General features: G+C 31.3%; 1 protein-coding gene and 1 long non-coding RNA gene across 2 annotated transcripts in view; both read right to left on the bottom strand.

Moving 5' to 3' along the window:
• The window catches only part of LOC149893658 (uncharacterized), a 111326-nt gene that overhangs the window by 45925 nt on the left and 45040 nt on the right, over positions 1 to 20361 (bottom strand). The gene's annotated exons all lie outside the window — the stretch shown is intronic.
• Positions 1 to 20361, bottom strand: part of LOC149893660 (uncharacterized) — a 148964-nt gene that overhangs the window by 92446 nt on the left and 36157 nt on the right. The gene's annotated exons all lie outside the window — the stretch shown is intronic.

The raw sequence follows: 20361 nt of genomic DNA, 5'->3' as shown, positions 1-20361 counted from the left end.
GGTAAATTACCAGGGCTTTATGACTCATCAAGGGTGGGGATAGGGGAGATCTAACTGAGAGGCGACTGAATAAGTGCAAATTTTATACCTGTGGATCTACATATGAGCAAAGCACTTGCAAACACTGGCGTAAGTGTAAACTGGCATAAGTGTGCCAAAGGAATTTGGAAACACTGGCTTAAGTGGGAATCAATTGCGAAAACAGAAAAATTGGAATAAGTGTGAAATTGTATAAGTACGCCGAAAGAATTTGCAAAGACTGAAATAGGTGTTAAACTTCCTTTAAAATTGAAATACTGAATGGTGGTGGATATAGAATAGGTTTCGTAGACTGGAAAAAATTTCTTTTATATGTTTAATATATTTACAAGCGCAAATATAATTTAAGGGCAATATCCACTATTTATTATCGGTCGTCATTATATCGCAACAATCTCTTTAAACAATAAATTTTTGAGTTCAAACATTTATGAAATAATGAGTGAGAAAATAATATTTATATGGGATCACTGGACGTTATTCCTGATTTTTAACAATATTTTTACATATACATTTCACAAAAGGAACAAAAAGGAACAAAAAGGAACATTTTCCACATTTTTAGATAAATCAATCACTTTCAATGCATTTCATACTATTAGTTGGTGGATTTTCATCTCTGTTGCTTGAAGAGGTTCCAGCTCTTATGCTTGAAAATATTGTAGTATGGCTGGTTGAAAAAGATCCAGTCTTGGATTGAAGACTGACATCCAACTTTCTTTTATTTCTTTTACCCCTTTCCTTAGTAAAATGAATTTTGGTTGAACCTTCAACCAAGACTTCAGTTGTTTCTTCCTGAAGAAGTTCCTCGTCAGCATCCTCCTCTGCTTCATCCTCTAAAACTTTGCGGAGATCCAAACCTTTGGCAAGTTGCCCTTACAGTAAACTAGCATATGGACATTTGCAACATCAAGCTTTGTCCTTCTGTAGGTCACAACTGCACCTCCTGATAAAAACACTCGCTCAGAGCTAGCAGACAATGTCTTAAAAGAAAAATAAACTTAATATTGTGTCAAATTTTCAAACAAATTAAATTAAAATAGACTGGGAAAAACTTTTGAAAGGCTGAAATTCAAATTTAAATTTTAGTGACAAAAGTTCAAAAGTTTGGTTTTACGAATATTTGAAAAATGAAAAGTTTAAAGAAATTAATTACCAGTTTTCAATGTTTGAATCATCCTTACATTTATTGTTTATCCTGATACACTCTTGATCCTCTGTTGATCAATGCTGCTTTTGTGAGTTCTAGATGACAGTTTCCTGAATGCATCAACAGCATTCTTCACTTCGGGGATGCTGAGACGCTCAGTCACCACAAGGTTAATTATATGGTCAATACACCCAAGGCCTTCCTGAATTTCCTTTGTTAGTTTTAGGATGTTTGCTAGCATATTAGCTGCATTATCATTTGTGCAGATCTTGTGGACATTTGATGGAAGGCCTAGAATCTCACTAATTGTCTTGTCAAGAAGTTCAGCAATGTTTTGAGATGTATGTTTACCTTCTGCACTTCCACAATACACCAGAAGCTTCTCTAGGGTCCAGTTCTTTGAAATATAGTGAAGTGTCAAACCAAGGAATGTATCTAAGTTTCTAAACCAGAAAATAAATTTTCTTTTATATCAAATTTTATTACTAACAGGTCGTTCTATGTTAATCAAAAGGCCAGTATTTATCTATAGTATGACTCGGCTGCGGCCTAGGGCCCTACGACTTTCAAAAAATTGTCATTTCTCATTTTATATACAAAATCATTGCTATTATATATTTATATAAAACCATTTTCATTGCTATTCTATATTAAGTAAATTGAAAAATTTCTAAATAAATTAAAGAGTAAATAATTAAAGTTAAAAAATGTTAAAATTCATATCGGACGAACAAAAAACAATATAATGAAGAAGAATTTTGCAAAAATTTAGATTATACGGAGCCCAAAAAATTCCTGAAAGTTATAAACTTAATTTACTTTTTGATTTTGACAAAAACATTTTGCAAAATCTTTTTTAGGGCACCAAAAATTGATTTAATCTAGGACGTCTTAGCGTAAATTCAACCCTGGCCATCCAATGTTATTACCTTCCCGGTAAAAAATCTAACAAAACCCTGTTTTTAATGGACTGATAATTTTTTTAAATTGACTTACTTTGAAGAACACAAATCAGTTGTGAAAGCCACTCCAACGGCATTGTCTTTTAGATCTGTTACAATCTTGTTTGTCACTGCCTCCTTGACCAATCGGTTAAGAAGAGGAAGTTTTGCTCTAACCATAGTTCTGGCGGACTTCACATGGAACTTCGGATCCAAGTATTTGACTTCACATGGAACTTTGAATCCAAGTATTTGACAAAGTTTTGAAATGCTGCATCATTGACATAGTTGAAGGCAAGATTACTGCCTGTTAAATATTTCATCGCAGCCAAATCAAATTTCAGCTGGACAGGTGACCTCACATTGTATTTGACAACCCTCTGAAAGTATGGTGGTGTGGTTGTGAGAAATGATGCCCTTCCACGAAATGGAGACTTCAGAAAAAGTTTCTTTCTGGTTTGCCTATTGTTGGGGTGAATGAGACCTAAAGTAAATGATTTAATGATAAAAAAAAATGGGTGTATTAAATAATTAAATTTGATAACGATTTATATTAACAAAGAAAAATCAAAATCATTTCATTTTAAATTATAATATTTGGTAAAATTTGCTATTTTACTTTCAAGTCGAATTTAGTCAAAACAAAATTTTATCTTACTTTGTGAAGCATCAACATCAGTTCCGGAATCAGAGAGATTTGAATCTGAAAGGCCAGATCGGTCAGTCTTGTGAGAGGTTTTCTTCTCAACTTGGTTGCATAACTTATCAAGCTTCTTAGTATCATCCAGTATTTTTTGATTCCATGCTACCTCAAATGAAATAACTGCTCTGGCCTGTTCCGGATGTAAAGATCTAATGTGAGTTCTCAGGGAGCTTGTATTTGAGTTAGTTGTAGACAGAACCTTTCTAAAAATTGTTCATAATCCTGTTCCTGCGGGCACGTTAATCTGACAAATTACCTTGGGATTACTTTTATCCTTTTCGTTAAGAGGTTAGATTTTTCCAAAATAAGACCACAATTGGTAGGTTTTTTTAACCATGTTGACTTGATTTTAGCTTAATTTTGGTTTAAAAATGCACTAGTTTTTTCAAGAAGTCTAAAATTATAAGTATTTTTATTTATATTATAATAATTGCTATATATACAATTTCCTATGGACATTTATATACGATTTGTTCTTTGCAGATGTAATCATGATTGCAATATTACAATTCCCTTAGAAATTATTTACGTGTAAAGGGATTTGTTTTGAATGCGCTTTGAATTCATGCAATTTTTTCTTTTTAACTGTTGCATTCTATTGTTTGTTTTGTTTGAAAATGTTCAATTTTTCAATACCAACAAATAAAAGCATAGTTTTGCTCGCAAAAATAGAATCGTAATGTTTTCAAATTTTATTATAAAGCTTAATTTTGTTGCAGTGCTTGGAACTATTTTATAACTGCTTAAAAAATTGTGTTTTTTGACTTAATTATAAATTCAATTCCAAATTTGAACAAATTCGAAACTGAAATTTGAATTTCAAATGTTTTCAAATTTTTATCCAATTAATTAGAATTCGAAATTAAAAATCGAATTCAAATTCAGATCTCAAATTTGAAAAATTTGAATTTGAATTTGACCCCAAATTCCGAATTTAGTCGAATTTTTTCGAATCGAATTCAAAATTCGTCCGAGCTTAGAAAGGTGGCAAAACTCCAAAGGTCCTAAACAGTTCGGTTTAGGACCTTTGGATTTTTGGCACTTTTCTCCTGCTCATCTTCATCATACAACTAAAAAAGTGACAAAAAAGCAATATAAGGCAAAATAGTGTACATATACAGAACTAAAATTAAAACGTAATGTAAAATTAAATGTTTAATTGTCGCACCTGTGCAAGCTCTTCATAGACTTGGTCTCCTTAGCGCTTCTTTTCAGCTTTTTCCTCTTCCAATGCATTCCATTCAACAGGGTGTTGACTGACCTTGTGGCTTCTCATTCCACTGGTACTGCCATCATTGATCTTTAACAGGTGTCCACAGCCCCCAGTGCTGCACTTAGCGTAGGTCTTGTCCACACCACCTTCAGTGACTTTCTCCTCTGTGAAATGATTCCAGATCTTTGTTCTAGGCCTGACCATGTTAACTTGTGTGTTGAGTATAAGTATTAAAAATTTTGTCGCAAATTAATTTTTTCCCGGACTTCAATCAAACACGTCTAATCTTCAAAAAATTCCAGGAATTACAAAACTAACCAAGCACTTTCCCGGAAAAAAAGAACCAAAGTTTGTACTGATATTTATGAATATGGACATTTTGTTAACATGATAATTCTACAGTTAAGTATTTTGAATTTTGGTCTAAAATGTTTTAATAATACTTTTAAGTTAATGACTTACACTTTAAATTATTTAACTAAAAAAAATTGAATCATCAATACATTTGTTTCTAGCAACTTTAACTTGCAATTAGAAATGTCAGTTCATAAAAAACGAATAATGATACTAGGCAAGATCTATGAGTATAAAACTAGTAAAACTTTTAGCAGAAACTAATTCCATTCTGAAATTTCAATTTAAAAAACAAATATTGACTCGGAGCTAGAAACTAAAAGAATCAGGCTAGAATTACACTGAGCAAGAACTTAATTCCATTTAAAATGTCAAAATTAAAACGTATATTTACACTAGGCTAGAACTAAGAGAATAGGGCTTGAAGTACCATTAGGAGACTCTTACTTTAATCAGAAATTTAATCAGAAATTTCAATTTTAAAGGAAAAAAAGGTTTTTAGGGTTAACAATTATTTATTGTGTAAGGAAGGGCTGTATAGTAGGGCGTGTCATACTTTTTTTTTTTAGAGTTGCTAACCTGGCTATGGTCTAAAAAGTTGCTCTAGGTGCTACTTATTGTAAAAAGGCCAAAAACATTTAAAACAACAGGTGTCTTGTACTTGCAACTTTTCCGCAAAGATTTACCCTTTAATGGCTTATAGCTAAAAATATAAGAAATTCATCAAGCACTTAATATGATACAAGTATTTTTTTGGGGGGTTTTATAAGCATTTTTTGCTTACTATAAAAAAAAGTTAAAAAAATAGATGCACCCCCTTAATTTCGGCCCTGTCAACAATAAGGGGGTGTTATCGACGCTGAAACATAAAATTCACTTAAATGGTGAAGTTCTAGGTATTATTAGTTCAATGAAACAATATAATCAAACATAATTTACAAAAAGTCTGATTTACAGCTAACACTAGGTAGTTCTGTTCTTGATGCAGTACACTGTAAAATCATTCCATGTCGCGATTCATGCCCAAAAACGGTTGAGCTTGCTGCAGAGATATCTTGGATAGCACGCTCAACTGCCTGAAAGTGACAGGGTATACTAAAAATGAAATCAAACTGACAGTGTTGAAGTTTTTCATTTTCAATAGCTGCTAGCAACGGTGGTGGTGTGAGGTTAGCTGTAGTCCAGTCAATCATATCAACGTAAGTCAAAGCATTGGCGTTTAGTTTGATACTTGACTTATCATAAACACGCACAGAAGAACTACACGAAGTACTTCTCAAATTAATTATTTTTTCACAACAGAAATGTCGCACAGAATCATCATTGTCACAAACATCAGAAAGAAGAATGTTTTCGGAGTGGGCAAAGTAGTTGTTGTTCTGCAACACAGGCTCTAATATTTTCCAATCTTCTGCTCCAAGCTCATGACACTGCTTCAGCAAGTAAAAAAAGTTCTTTGCACCATCAGCGCAAGAAGAATGACTCTTGATATTGAACCATGAAGGAGCGTAAACATTTACTATAAAGCGTACAATTTTGTATAGTGATGGGGAACAGACTTCTTTTGACATATACAATCTCAAAATTCTGTTGGCTTTTGTCAGCCACCTAGCATGGTTTAAATTTCCTGGCATTGCGTTCTGTAAAGACCTAATTTCATCACTATTTGTATAACCTTGCTGCACTGCGAAGCATGCTCTAAGAAGATATATTTGATCTGTACTTAGACTGTTCTTAACCTCATCATTAATCTCAACCACTTTTCCTAACATAGCTTTAAACTTTGAAATTGGTAAATCCTTGGGGTCAAAGTCTAGCGCACTCATAATTACACCACTGGAACTACTAGGACCTCTTGTACATCCTCCATCAATAGCAGAAATGTATTTCCGAAATGGTAGTTCATTAGCATGCAACAGGCAAACAAGCCATTGCAGTGGTCTTGCAACGCCTTTCTCTAATTTTTGAATCACACTTTTTCGTTTGCCTGTATTGGTTACTGTACCGTCACAAACAACTGCTAGTAGCGTACTTCCTGAATTTGTATTTGCAATTATCGATAATATCTCATTTGCAACGTCAACTGCTTTACCAGTTTCTGGCATTACATGATCAATGTAGTTATTGTTTGGAAATGATACAAAAACATAATGTTCTTCCTTTATGCTTCTACGTATACCAGACTTCTCAACAAAAGTTAAGTCTTTCTTCCCATCAAATCCAATACAAATTAGTTCTTGCATCTCGGCAGCATGCTTAGAAACTTGTTTCTGCCGCCAAAGACCTCTCTGACATCTAAGTTTCGCAGGATCTATTGCAGTTTCTGCCGACAATAGCTTCATATCTTTTAGCACTGCATTCACTACAAGACAAGCTTCTCTGTTACTAATCTTGCATCTGTCCAAAGCTTTGCACAACTCCGGATATTGTTTCATGTTTCTGGGTGCTGCAGCACCATCATCAGATTCACCACTGGAAATTTCATAATCAAGAACTTCATTACCCATGTTTAGTTGAAGTTCTACGTCCTCACCACCATCATCATCAGCATCATCACTCATGTTGTTGTAGATATAATTTATTTTTGTCTCATATTTTATTTTCTGATTGCGCTCAAATTTTAAACGTTTGACTGCTCTCATTTCTTTCTTCTGCAACATACCTGTAGCTTTTATATCTATAGCACCTATATACATTTTCCTTTCATAAGGAAAATGTATATAGGTGCTATAGATATAAAAGCTACAGGTATGTTGCTTTTATATCTATAGCACCTGTATACATTTTCCTTATGAAATGATAACAATTAGAAAAGATTGATTATAAACAACTGATTGAAATAAACCCTGTTGTAGCAAGAATCAATTACCACTTTTTTTAAACAATCTAAAATATAAAACAGAACATGTTAAACACATATATTACCGTAATACAGGGTTTGATGAGGGTAAATTTATGATATGCTAGGATTACTTTTGGTTGAGTTAAGGTAATGTATGATTAATTTATGGTTACTTAGACTTATCTAATCTCATTTCATGTACCAGCGAATGTAATATAAACTAAACGTAGTGAACACTAATAAGAATATGCCTTTATAAAATTGATATACGTTTTCACATTATTTCCACATTTTCAACTACAAGTTGCAAGTACTTACTGAGCTTAAAATTTAAAAAATCTTATGGTCCCTAGATTTTGGACCAATAGAACAACTTTTTATGCTATAGCCAAAAAAAAAAAAAAGTATGACCCGCCTTACTGTATAGCGATCTGGTGCATCTGCGACATTTGGGCATAGAAACTTTTTCATCTGCGTAAGTCTTGAATTTCTTCATCTACGTGAGTCTTTGTTTGACTCAAGACATCTATCCAAAAATATACTTAGCACTCCTATTCATGAGGCTTATGCTATTTCTTCCCTGAGGGATTCACTGCTCGGTCTTGACCAATGTATGCAAATACATGTTAAATTAAAATATTGTTTGCTATTATGTTAAAAAAATGAACCAGTAGTAAACCATTGCAATTTTTAAGAAAATGATCATTTTTGTTTTTCTATTTCATAAAATGATTTGAACCGAATAAATGAAGAAGCGTTTTGTAATATATTTAAAGTTTTATTTAAAAAAAATCACACAATAAAAGATGTCTGTCCTAGAGAATAGCCGTTAAAAGTTTTGAATTTTTTATAGCACTTTTTGATTTTTACGCTAAATTATAACAAAAGAAGTGTGAAAAGGAAAAAAAAAGTGTGAGGGGATAGGATCGTTTTTTAAGAGTTCAAAAAGCATTTTTTTTCCCACAAAAATATGTTTTAACTTCAGATATAAATCAATTATATATTGTCTGGTTTAATTCTAGGGTGGTGCTGTTCGCCAAATATTTTGTAAATAAAATGTAAGAGAAAGTTTTTCAATAGCTTTTTAAATACAATTTTTACTATAAATATTTTTTTTACTTTTATAAACTGAAGACATTCCGAATATAACTTGGTTCCTTGCACCCTTGTTCACAACCTTTTGATGAAGTTCTTTTAATGAAAAATTTTTAATTGATATCCATCCTCCTCCAAATTTGAAGGAGGAATTTTGAGCCATTTACCAGTATTACTTAAATCATAAAAAAGTAACCAAAATCATTTTCTAATAAATGAAGAAACTCTAAGTTCTCTTGAATAGACAGAAAAGTAGATTTTCAAAAATAAATATCAAGCTGCTTTCTTGCATTCCTAAACTTAAACACTATATTAAATAAGTATACACAAAAAGTTACATTTAGATTTACACTGAGATTACATTAAATTTACACAAATTTAATTGCAAAATAAACTAAAGACACACACCTGTGTCTAGTTCAGACTTAATATTCAGGAGCTAAAAAAAATATTTGTAATAATTTACTAAATTAGAATGATGTAAATTATAAATAACTTAAGACTCGTTTTTACCAAATGTTTACATATTTATTTTATTTATTTGATAACTAAAAAGCTTTAAAATGTGAAAATGAAGTGGTTGCTAAAGTTGTGCATATATACGTTAACAAGTAACAACTTGGGACTCCAATTCTTATAAAAACAAGTTAAAATTGACCTTGACAGTGAGCTTTGAACTTTTATCAATTTGGCTTCAAAAAATTCCTAAAATTTATTTTAATTAAATGCTTTAAGGGTATTGATATAAATCTTAAAAATAATTCATTACATGTTTAACGCTCGGCGCAGAACTTTATTACACGTTTAATGCTTTGCGCAGACATTACGGGAAAGAATATAAAAAGTATAAACAATAACTTTAATTGCTTATTGCGTTACTTCTGTTCAACTTTAAAGAATTTACGACAAGATATACACGATAGGTTATTACTGTGAGGAGGGAGAGCTAAAATAAAAACATCGATCGAAAAACCGTACGCAAGATGATTCATCAACTCTTCACATAAGTAAGTGATAAAGCGTTTGAAGAAAAGTTAAATAAGCCTGGGACAAGACGTAAACACAGAGATGCTTAAACGATAATGCGTAAGAAAAGTTAAATACGACTGGGAAAAGACGTAAACGCGAAGACTCGTTAACCTGTCACATAAATAAAAGATGAATAAGTATCACAACCGAAAAACAACCGAAAACTATAAAAACTCCAAAAAAAAGGAGAGAAGAAGAAAAGAAGACGAAGTTTTAAGCAGAAAGTTTTAAAAAAAATTTAAGAAGAATTTTAAAAAAGAGAGAATATTATAAGAAAAATACTTTGATGAACAAGGAGTTATGTAAGCAGTTTAATAGCATTTGAAGAAAAGAAGAAAAGAAGAAGATTTTAATATTGATCAAAAGAGAATAACGAGAAAATTCAAGTAAAGAAGAGCTATTTGTAATAAAAAGGTATTGAACCCTGCAAGAAGCGTAAGAGAATATTATTTTCATTACATTCAATTTATGAATATAAGAGTGATAACCATTACGCACCAATCGAACATTTGTTGAGTTTTATAACAGAATATACTGAGGATGGCAAATAGAACTTTAGCCTTTTGACAATGAAACCTAGCCCATTCCTAACAAAACTATCCCTAGACCTCACCCTTTCCTAACCAAGTCATCCCCAGGCCCTCAACCTTGTTGCAAACCTCCACACTTACTTTTCCTACAACACTAAACCCAAACCATCCCCTTACCCTTACCTTTACGGAACAAAAAAAAAAGTAAATAAAATATAATTCATCAAAAAAGAAACATTAATTACAAAATCATTTCTGCTATAAATCTACGAAATTAGATTTAAAAAGAACTTACTATAAACTGAGCACGAAATTTTATTTTATACAAAACCGCGGCAGTTTTTTTGCTTCAGATATAAAATTTTTACAAAATTAAAAAAAAGTTTATGAAAAAAAAACAACAAAAGCTCAAATAGATTACCTTAAGTTATAAAAAAATTATGCTTTGCGAAATATAAACATTGAGCCAAACCATTAATAATGGTCCAGTTAGTTAAAAGTAGTCGAAAACAGTTCTTCTAATATTTATAAACATATTCAAGGAATCAAAATGAAAAAAAACGCAGTGGTAACTAATTACCATTTTCTTTAATTATCACCTTAAGCGTATGCAAAAGCATTTAAGGAAAGATAATGTTAAAATTTAATTCACGAAAATTACATTTTACTTGAGTAAAATTTTTCAAAAGCAAATATCGTGTTGTATAGCAAAAGAAATTAGTTACCTTAGTTTAATTTCTTTATAGTCGATTTATGCAATTTTATCAAAAAATTGCTTCTTAAAGACTTATTTTTGATTACTTAAATATGTTCATAAATGATATCTGAAAAATTTATTAGCATGCAATCGAGCTATTTAATCACGGTGCATAGGAACATACTCTAAGACCTTGCAACACATCCCCAGAAATTTTATTTTTGATTATCATTAGAAAACATTTCCTCATTTAAAAAATGTAAACGACAACTTTTTTTAGTGGGAGCCTGGGGAGAAAACATATATTTTAGGGCAGTGCCCAGGAATTTTGTTGTTCAAGATAGGTAACTAAGAAGCATGTGGCATACTCAAATTTTTAGTATGTTGATACTGGTAGCAAATGAGGATGACTTGCAAAAAATTAGGGTAATTGGAACTAAACCAACCCCGCCCCGATCCCCAACTGCCCCCTTCCTAGAACTACGTCTCCTTTAAGCGTAAATTTTTTTTTTTGTTCTATCATAAACTAGATCAAAATTCATCGACAGATTTCAAATTTCATCAAAAAATCTCTTTTCGTTTAAGATTTATAACAATGCAAAGCTTAAAATTACCCCCTGAAATAACTTTAAATGGTCTCAACTTTTAAACGAAAAGTTTTTTTTTAATGTAATTTGAAATCTACCGATGAAGTTTGATCTAGTTTAATATAAAACAAGCAAAAAATTGAAAAGTGTTTTTTGGAACCATATGCTGGGGAGGGCTATTAGGGGTCGAGAAGGTTTTGCTACAATTATTTATTACAGTAAAAAAAAAAACTCTGATTTTTATGGTTACATTATGATTGATATTTTACATTTCAAAGTCATACTAAAAGTTTGTTCATAGGAGATTTAACACTTTACTTTTTACAAACTACATTCCTGCAAATAGAAAGCTAATTTAAAAGTGCTTGTAGTTGTAAGCAACAACCGCGTTTTTCAGCGCCTCTATATAGTTTGGGCTGTGCTCTCCAACTTTTCTCATTCGCTAAAACTGATTGAAATCCTGATGAATGGATTCGAGAGCTTGTTCAGTCCAGTAACCTAAGCCTATAGAATAGTAAAAGTACAAAAGAAATGCAAGTTTATTTAATAAATATTCGTTGTAAATTATGCAAATTCTACGATTCAACTGTTGAAATAGAGTATTTAATTACTAAGTTTATAAATTATTTTTAATCAAATTTAAAAGTTATTTATCATACCAAAGACTCCACCTTTCATGTTGATAAATTCAATAACATGTTGCTCAATTATGTGTACCTTTAAAGGAATTGTAGCCCTAAGATTTCTATAGCTCGTAGAGAACTCCTCAAGATCTTTAACATACGTGGAGCTTAATGATTTTCCAAAACAACCATGGACAATTTTTTCAAAACCTCTAAGTACCTTAATATATTTGGCAGCGGAAACTCCAAGACTAAACTCTTGAAAAAACAGTTCAAAGCTGTCTATGTTTTTAAGCAATTTATGACAAGCATTGCCTTCCAAACAATGCTGCCCTTGGTAGGACACTCTGCAGATGTTTATTTTACAGATATTGGTTAACAAACTGTAACCCACACTCCTTGTTTTCAAATAAATTTTTTTCAATCTCTTTTAAAATTTTGTCTACAACACCTAGCAGTATATGTAGTCCAGGAATATTTACAAGTTCAAATATTTTTTTGTTTTTGTTGCCTGTTAATAAAGGGGGGTTAACAACATTAGTGTACTTTTTTGCTTTTTTTAAATTTGCACCATCAGCCATCCATTGGTCGTACAATGTACACAAAGAATCTAGAGTATAATGATCAGCTTTTTGAAAGTCAGGAGATGACGTCATGCAAAACGGACAAGGGTGTTTTGATGTTGCAGTTTGTTTTCCAACCATTTGAAGCAAAACCTTTAGATCTTCAGATACTGTGTAATCTAAGGATGAAATGTTTAGCTTATCCAATATTAACCGCAAATTACGGTATTTTTCGTTCAATGAAGGCAAAATGGCCAATATAAAAGTTTTGTGGACGCTTGAATCTTTAAAATCTTTGCATGCATATCCGTCACACTTGCTCAGTTTCTCTGGAATTTTATTATTTTTTAACTCTGGTTTTACGGTTATTGACAGTGTAACTTATAGGAATCCCTGTCCCCCCCATCTACACCTAATTTGATATCAACATCATTTGTTTCTTGACTTCTGTGATGAACTACCATTGCTACGAGTTCTTCAATGTCATTGCAATACACAATAGGAGTATCTTTTTTTACCGACTATACATTCATAAAAAATCAAAATGAATAACACAAATTGCAATCTAGCTATAAAAATTTTTTTTTGGAAATAGTTTACTCACCACTTCGCTTTCCCTTAATTCTAATAGCAATCAGAGTTTATCACAATTGAACAATTTTCCAATTATTTCGTTGTTCTCAATCAGTTTAATATTGAAACCAGATTCCACACTTGTTCGTCCTGCCTCACTTCTCAGAAATCGTGCAACTTAAATCATGTTGCGATTACTTAGAAATCACAATAAAGTTATTACAAAAATTGGCTTTAAACTCATAACAAATTTATTTTTAAAAGTATTTTTAAGCATCAAAAACTTGCTTGGAATGTAGTTTTAATTGACGTTTGTTCAATTTATCTAAAGAAAAGAAAGGTTTCTTAACCTCAGTCTTTCCGAAAGAGACAGTGAGTTGCTTCGGACCAAAGGTTTTCAAAGCTAAGGTGTTCTCTGAGACATTTGTGCTGAAATCTTTGATAGAGCTGGACAGAAATTTTCCTTGCGTTGTTGGGGATGTTGATTTTACAATGGCAGTCAAATTCTTTTGTCTTTCTAATTTCGTACAGGGATGTGGAATTCCTTGTCCCACTTGGGCATAGCAATGTTGACAAACTAGTCTTTCTGCAGGTTTATTTGAAACATCTTCAGCGCCTTGATAAACAAGCTTTCCCGACACACATTCAACCATAGGGGCCAATATTTTTTCCATTTTTGATTTGCGCCCATTTTCACAAATAAAACATTCACATTTTTTCCCTCTAATAACTCTGGTATTCAGGTCTAAATTTCATAGCACATGTATAGCAACTATAATAACTAAAATACCGAAACTAAATTTTAAATGAAGTAAATTAAACATCAATATATTTATAATTACGTTCATAACACGGCCGCATAATGAAGTAAGGATCAGTCCCTGCAAGCCTTTTTCTACATTTTGAGCAAAGCATGGTAGGAAGGTCAGGATTATCCGCTGAATAATCTTTCCAGAATATAGTTTTGATAAGGTTTGAGTAGTCATTTTTCCTTTTATTTAGATTTAAATAAGTTGTTTTAGGATTATTTATTGGTCTTAAATCCGTGCCTTTCCTGAAGCAGCAAATGCAAAATTTTTTTACAAAATCACTATGTTCTTTTGCATGTTTAGGCATTTTAAATGAATGCTTCAAATAAAAACTTCTGAAATGGATTGATAATATTAGCATGATATATCGGTCATATCAATCAAATGTCAATATAATGGCTATAAACAAATGTCAATATAATAGCTAAAAACATGCTTTCAGTTTGTATATCAACGCGTGCAAAGAGTTATTATGCAACTGTTAAAAATTAGCAACTGCTAGCTTTCACTAATTGTTAATAATTAAAGGTTGCTTTGCTTTGTTTTTATTTCAATAAAAATGCAAATAGAATGTAATAAAAATTATTTATCCGTCTGTAAACTTCAATGTTAAACAAAAATTTTTAAAAACTCTAAAAGTAAAATTGATAAATCTATCACAAACAGTTCTGAAAATCTAAATATAGGGCATGGGCTTGATTTTGTGGTGTTCGAGAAGATCCCCCAAATCCCCCCAGCGTATGGTTCCAAAAAACACTTTTCAATTTTTTGCTTGTTTTATATTAAACTAGATCAAACTTCATCGGTAGATTTCAAATTACATTAAAAAAAAACTTTTCGTTTAAAAGTTGAGACCATTTAAAGTTATTTCAGGGGGTAATTTTAAGCTTTGCATTGTTATAAATCTTAAACGAAAAGAGATTTTTTGATGAAATTTGAAATCTGTCGATGAATTTTGATCTAGTTTATGATAGAACAAAAAAAAAAATTTACGCTTAAAGGAGACGTAGTTCTAGGAAGGGGGCAGTTGGGGATCGGGGCGGGGTTGGTTTAGTTCCAATTACCCTAATTTTTTGCAAGTCATCCTCATTTGCTACCAGTATCAACATACTAAAAATTTGAGTATGCCACATGCTTCTTAGTTACCTATCTTGAACAACAAAATTCCTGGGCACTGCCCTAAAATATATGTTTTCTCCCCAGGCTCCCACTAAAAAAAGTTGTCGTTTACATTTTTTAAATGAGGAAATGTTTTCTAATGATAATCAAAAATAAAATTTCTGGGGATGTGTTGCAAGGTCTTAGAGTATGTTCCTATGCACCGTGTAATCAAAAAGAAGGGTTGCCACCATGGCAATTTCATTGATTAACTGTCCAACCGCAGCTTTTGCGCTTGCTATAAAAGTGAGCGACTATGAACAATTTTGAAATGCTTATGTTTGCCTGTCGTAGCTTTTAGGCTTGCGTCAATATGTAGGTTGCTAATGGCAGCAATAAAATTTATATATATATAAAAATACACCAATAAGGTTTTATTTTAGAAACACTTTCAGATGCAATAGCAAAAACTAAAAATACATCACTGAATTTCTATTCAGTTCTATTAACTGAATTTCTATTAACTGAATTTCTATTCAGTTCTATTAACTGAATTTCTATTAACTGAATTTCTATTAACTGAATTTCTATTAACTGAATTTCTATTAACTGAATTTCTATTAACTGAATTTCTATTAACTGAATTTCTATTAACTGAATTTCTATTAACTGAATTTCTATTAACTGAATTTCTATTCAGTTCTATTAACTGAATTTCGATTAACTGAATTTCTATTCAGTTCTATTAACTGATTTTCTAATCACTAATTTTCTGTTAATTTCTAATAATATTCTATTAAGTTCTAACTGCTATCTGGTTTTCTAATTGTCGTTTAGATTGTATTCATACAACTTGAGATTTCACAGTAAAAATTCCATTACTTGATTCATAGAACTCGCATATGATGAGCATGCGCATTTAAAGTTCTACGTACATTAATTAATGCATAAGTTGATCAGCTTTATTCAGCTCACAATTTTTAAGCGTCAACGAAAACCAACAAAAGTATGAATTTCTATTCTGCCATTTGGATCGTATTGTAAGTTAATACTTTGATGTTATTCAACTTGTTATCTATACAAAACCTAAAGTTAACAAGAATATTATAATAACGAGCAAAGCAGGAATTTTTTTAGTTATCTTAATTATAAACAAATACGGGGTTACGTAATAAGTGCTTCAAAGAGCTCTATGCAATAAACATTAGGTTAAGCAATTTTAGTTATTTTAGGACTCCTGAACGTGAATTTTGGTTAAACTTTCTCAAACCGTTTTGTTTCAAAATGCTGAAGACTACTTTATGGCCCAACCCTAATAATAAACCTAGGCAAAGCATAGCTTTGACACCAGTTTTAACTCTAGCCACATTAATGTAGAATGACACTGAAAATTGCGTTTAAGGAAATTTTATATACCGTAAGAAAATGGTCATCATTTTCTTTTACCATGCTACCCAGTTTTTTATTTTGGAAAATTTTATTCACGTAATATGCAACCTTATGGCAAAATATGTAAAAATGAAAAAGCATATTCAATTTACAAAATCATTTGAAAAACAAAATTTCATTCCTTCAAAGTATTTGTAAATGCATGTGGTAATGAATAAAGGGTATGACTCACAAAATAACAAGACTCGCAAGATGCCAACTACTTTAGCTCTATCAAAAAAAAAAAACATTTTGCATTAACTAGTTGTTTAGCTGCAAACATTGTACAACAACTCAAAATGTTTCAGCAAATTTCGGAAATCGCTATTACCAATCTCAGAACACCCTTCCAGCTGCGGTAAATAGAAGTTGTTACTCAACCCTAAAAAAAAGATATTGAATTAAAATTGACATTCCTTTTTGTGTAACTTTTAATAAGCGGAATTGAAATCATCCAGTTAATGTCTTAAGCTTTTTATAAATTCATTAAAAACTATGTTAAGCTGTGTTAAGTAAAACAGATTGAAGCTAACATCGTTTTCTCATAAAATCTCAATTTGATAGAAACTTTTCTTTGAAACTTTAAACTTTATAAACTTATCCTGAGTTATCTCTATTAATGCTCCAGTAATACATTGCCATTATTTCTTGTCGTTAATAATGGTAACAATCTTCGATTGTTAATTATTGAATTGACTTCTTGCTTACAAAAGTAATTTATCAAAATAATCTATAATATAATTGCTACAGAAATGTTTAATGTTTAACGTCATTTTGTCATTAGTTTCAAAGCTTTGAAACAGCTCGTTCTCTAAATGCACGCGGTAATTGGAGAAAGATCTCTTAAGCGAGTTAAAACTTTTTTACTTTTGGAATTTAATTATTAGTTTAGATATATTGTATAAAGAATCATATTAAGATAAATAATCATCGTTAAGATCATATTATTATTGAAGTAAGTATATAAAATAGTTATATATACATCTTTATTAGACAATGTAGAAAGAATTTATAGTAGAAAGGATTTTAAATTTGTATATTTTGTTTGTTTTAGTTTTTCATTTAGCAGTTTTACTTTTATTATTTTATTTTTTAGAAGGAAAATAGGGGTATGGATGTTATTTAAGTTTATACTAATTCTATTTCCATAAAATGGTAATTACTATTTTGAAATTTTTGTGATGCTGTTAACTATTTTTGTTCTTTTTTAGAAAATTTTGAAAAATAAATTAAAAAATTGTGCCAACACTGACATGGCATGTCACATGTTATTGTAAAGATAAATTTTTGTTATAAAGATTACAGTTCTTATGAGAAAAAAAGGTAAAGAGTATTTTTTGTAAATATATATTTTGTATCTTAATACAAATATTTATTATTTAAATGTATCATGTATGTAAATGTAAATGTAAAATTGTAATTGTAAACTGTAAATGTAAATGTATCAATGTATTTAAATGTATTCAATAATATTTATTATTTAAATGTATCTTTTCATAGGTTTTGATAAATATATCTGTCATTTAATATTGTTATAAAATGTGTTTATATGTGTTATATACCACCATATTTGTTTATAGTTGTATATATATTTAAATTATGTTGTTTCCGTGTTTTCAAAGTGGTGTGACTTGGCATTATGTTGAGCAAGATTGATAATCTTGGCAGTCAAGCGGTGTACTTATAGCAGAGGTGTGACTTGTCACACCTCTGCTATAAGTAAATCGGTGTTACTGCTTTAGAGCTAGGTGTTGTCTAGCCTTTTTTAATTATTCTGGAAACACATGATAACGTCTGTTAATGTTTAGCGTAATGTGTTTGAGAGAAGCTATTGTCGGCAGAAACTGCAATAGATCCTGCGAAACTTAGATGTCAGAGAGGTCTTTGGCGGCAGAAACAAGTTTCTAAGCATTCTGCCGAGATGCAAGAACTAATTTGTATTGGATTTGATGGGAAGAAAGACTTAACTTTTGTTGAGAAGTCTGGTATACGTAGAAGCATAAAGGAAGAACATTATGTTTTTGTATCATTTCCAAACAATAACTACATTGATCATGTAATGCCAGAAACTGGTAAAGCAGTTGACGTTGCAAATGAGATATTATCGATAATTGCAAATACAAATTCAGGAAGTACGCTACTAGCAGTTGTTTGTGACGGTACAGTAACCAATACAGGCAAACGAAAAAGTGTGATTCAAAAATTAGAGAAAGGCGTTGCAAGACCACTGCAATGGCTTGTTTGCCTGTTGCATGCTAATGAACTACCATTTCGGAAATACATTTCTGCTATTGATGGAGGATGTACAAGAGGTCCTAGTAGTTCCAGTGGTGTAATTATGAGTGCGCTAGACTTTGACCCCAAGGATTTACCAATTTCAAAGTTTAAAGCTATGTTAGGAAAAGTGGTTGAGATTAATGATGAGGTTAAGAACAGTCTAAGTACAGATCAAATATATCTTCTTAGAGCATGCTTCGCAGTGCAGCAAGGTTATACAAATAGTGATGAAATTAGGTCTTTACAGAACGCAATGCCAGGAAATTTAAACCATGCTAGGTGGCTGACAAAAGCCAACAGAATTTTGAGATTGTATATGTCAAAAGAAGTCTGTTCCCCATCACTATACAAAATTGTACGCTTTATAGTAAATGTTTACGCTCCTTCATGGTTCAATATCAAGAGTCATTCTTCTTGCGCTGATGGTGCAAAGAACTTTTTTTACTTGCTGAAGCAGTGTCATGAGCTTGGAGCAGAAGATTGGAAAATATTAGAGCCTGTGTTGCAGAACAACAACTACTTTGCCCACTCCGAAAACATTCTTCTTTCTGATGTTTGTGACAATGATGATTCTGTGCGACATTTCTGTTGTGAAAAAATAATTAATTTGAGAAGTACTTCGTGTAGTTCTTCTGTGCGTGTTTATGATAAGTCAAGTATCAAACTAAACGCCAATGCTTTGACTTACGTTGATATGATTGACTGGACTACAGCTAACCTCACACCACCACCGTTGCTAGCAGCTATTGAAAATGAAAAACTTCAACACTGTCAGTTTGATTTCATTTTTAGTATACCCTGTCACTTTCAGGCAGTTGAGCGTGCTATCCAAGATATCTCTGCAGCAAGCTCAACCGTTTTTGGGCATGAATCGCGACATGGAATGATTTTACAGTGTACTGCATCAAGAACAGAACTACCTAGTGTTAGCTGTAAATCAGACTTTTTGTAAATTATGTTTGATTATATTGTTTCATTGAACTAATAATACCTAGAACTTCACCATTTAAGTGAATTTTATGTTTCAGCGTCGATAACACCCCCTTATTGTTGACAGGGCCGAAATTAAGGGGGTGCATCTATTTTTTTAACTTTTTTTTATAGTAAGCAAAAAATGCTTATAAAACCCCCCAAAAAAATACTTGTATCATATTAAGTGCTTGATGAATTTCTTATATTTTTAGCTATAAGCCATTAAAGGGTAAATCTTTGCGGAAAAGTTGCAAGTACAAGACACCTGTTGTTTTAAATGTTTTTGGCCTTTTTACAATAAGTAGCACCTAGAGCAACTTTTTAGACCATAGCCAGGTTAGCAACTCTAAAAAAAAAAAGTATGACACGCCCTACTATACAGCCCTTCCTTACACAATAAATAATTGTTAACCCTAAAAACCTTTTTTTCCTTTAAAATTGAAATTTCTGATTAAATTTCTGATTAAAGTAAGAGTCTCCTAATGGTACTTCAAGCCCTATTCTCTTAGTTCTAGCCTAGTGTAAATATACGTTTTAATTTTGACATTTTAAATGGAATTAAGTTCTTGCTCAGTGTAATTCTAGCCTGATTCTTTTAGTTTCTAGCTCCGAGTCAATATTTGTTTTTTAAATTGAAATTTCAGAATGGAATTAGTTTCTGCTAAAAGTTTTACTAGTTTTATACTCATAGATCTTGCCTAGTATCATTATTCGTTTTTTATGAACTGACATTTCTAATTGCAAGTTAAAGTTGCTAGAAACAAATGTATTGATGATTCAATTTTTTTTAGTTAAATAATTTAAAGTGTAAGTCATTAACTTAAAAGTATTATTAAAA

Source organism: Hydra viridissima, unplaced genomic scaffold (assembly GCF_058129835.1).
Source record: "Hydra viridissima isolate aposymbiotic clone 2 unplaced genomic scaffold, HvirCarnegie_v1 scaffold_1, whole genome shotgun sequence".
NCBI lineage: Eukaryota > Metazoa > Cnidaria > Hydrozoa > Anthoathecata > Hydridae > Hydra > Hydra viridissima.
This window is presented reverse-complemented; position numbering and strand designations above follow the sequence as displayed.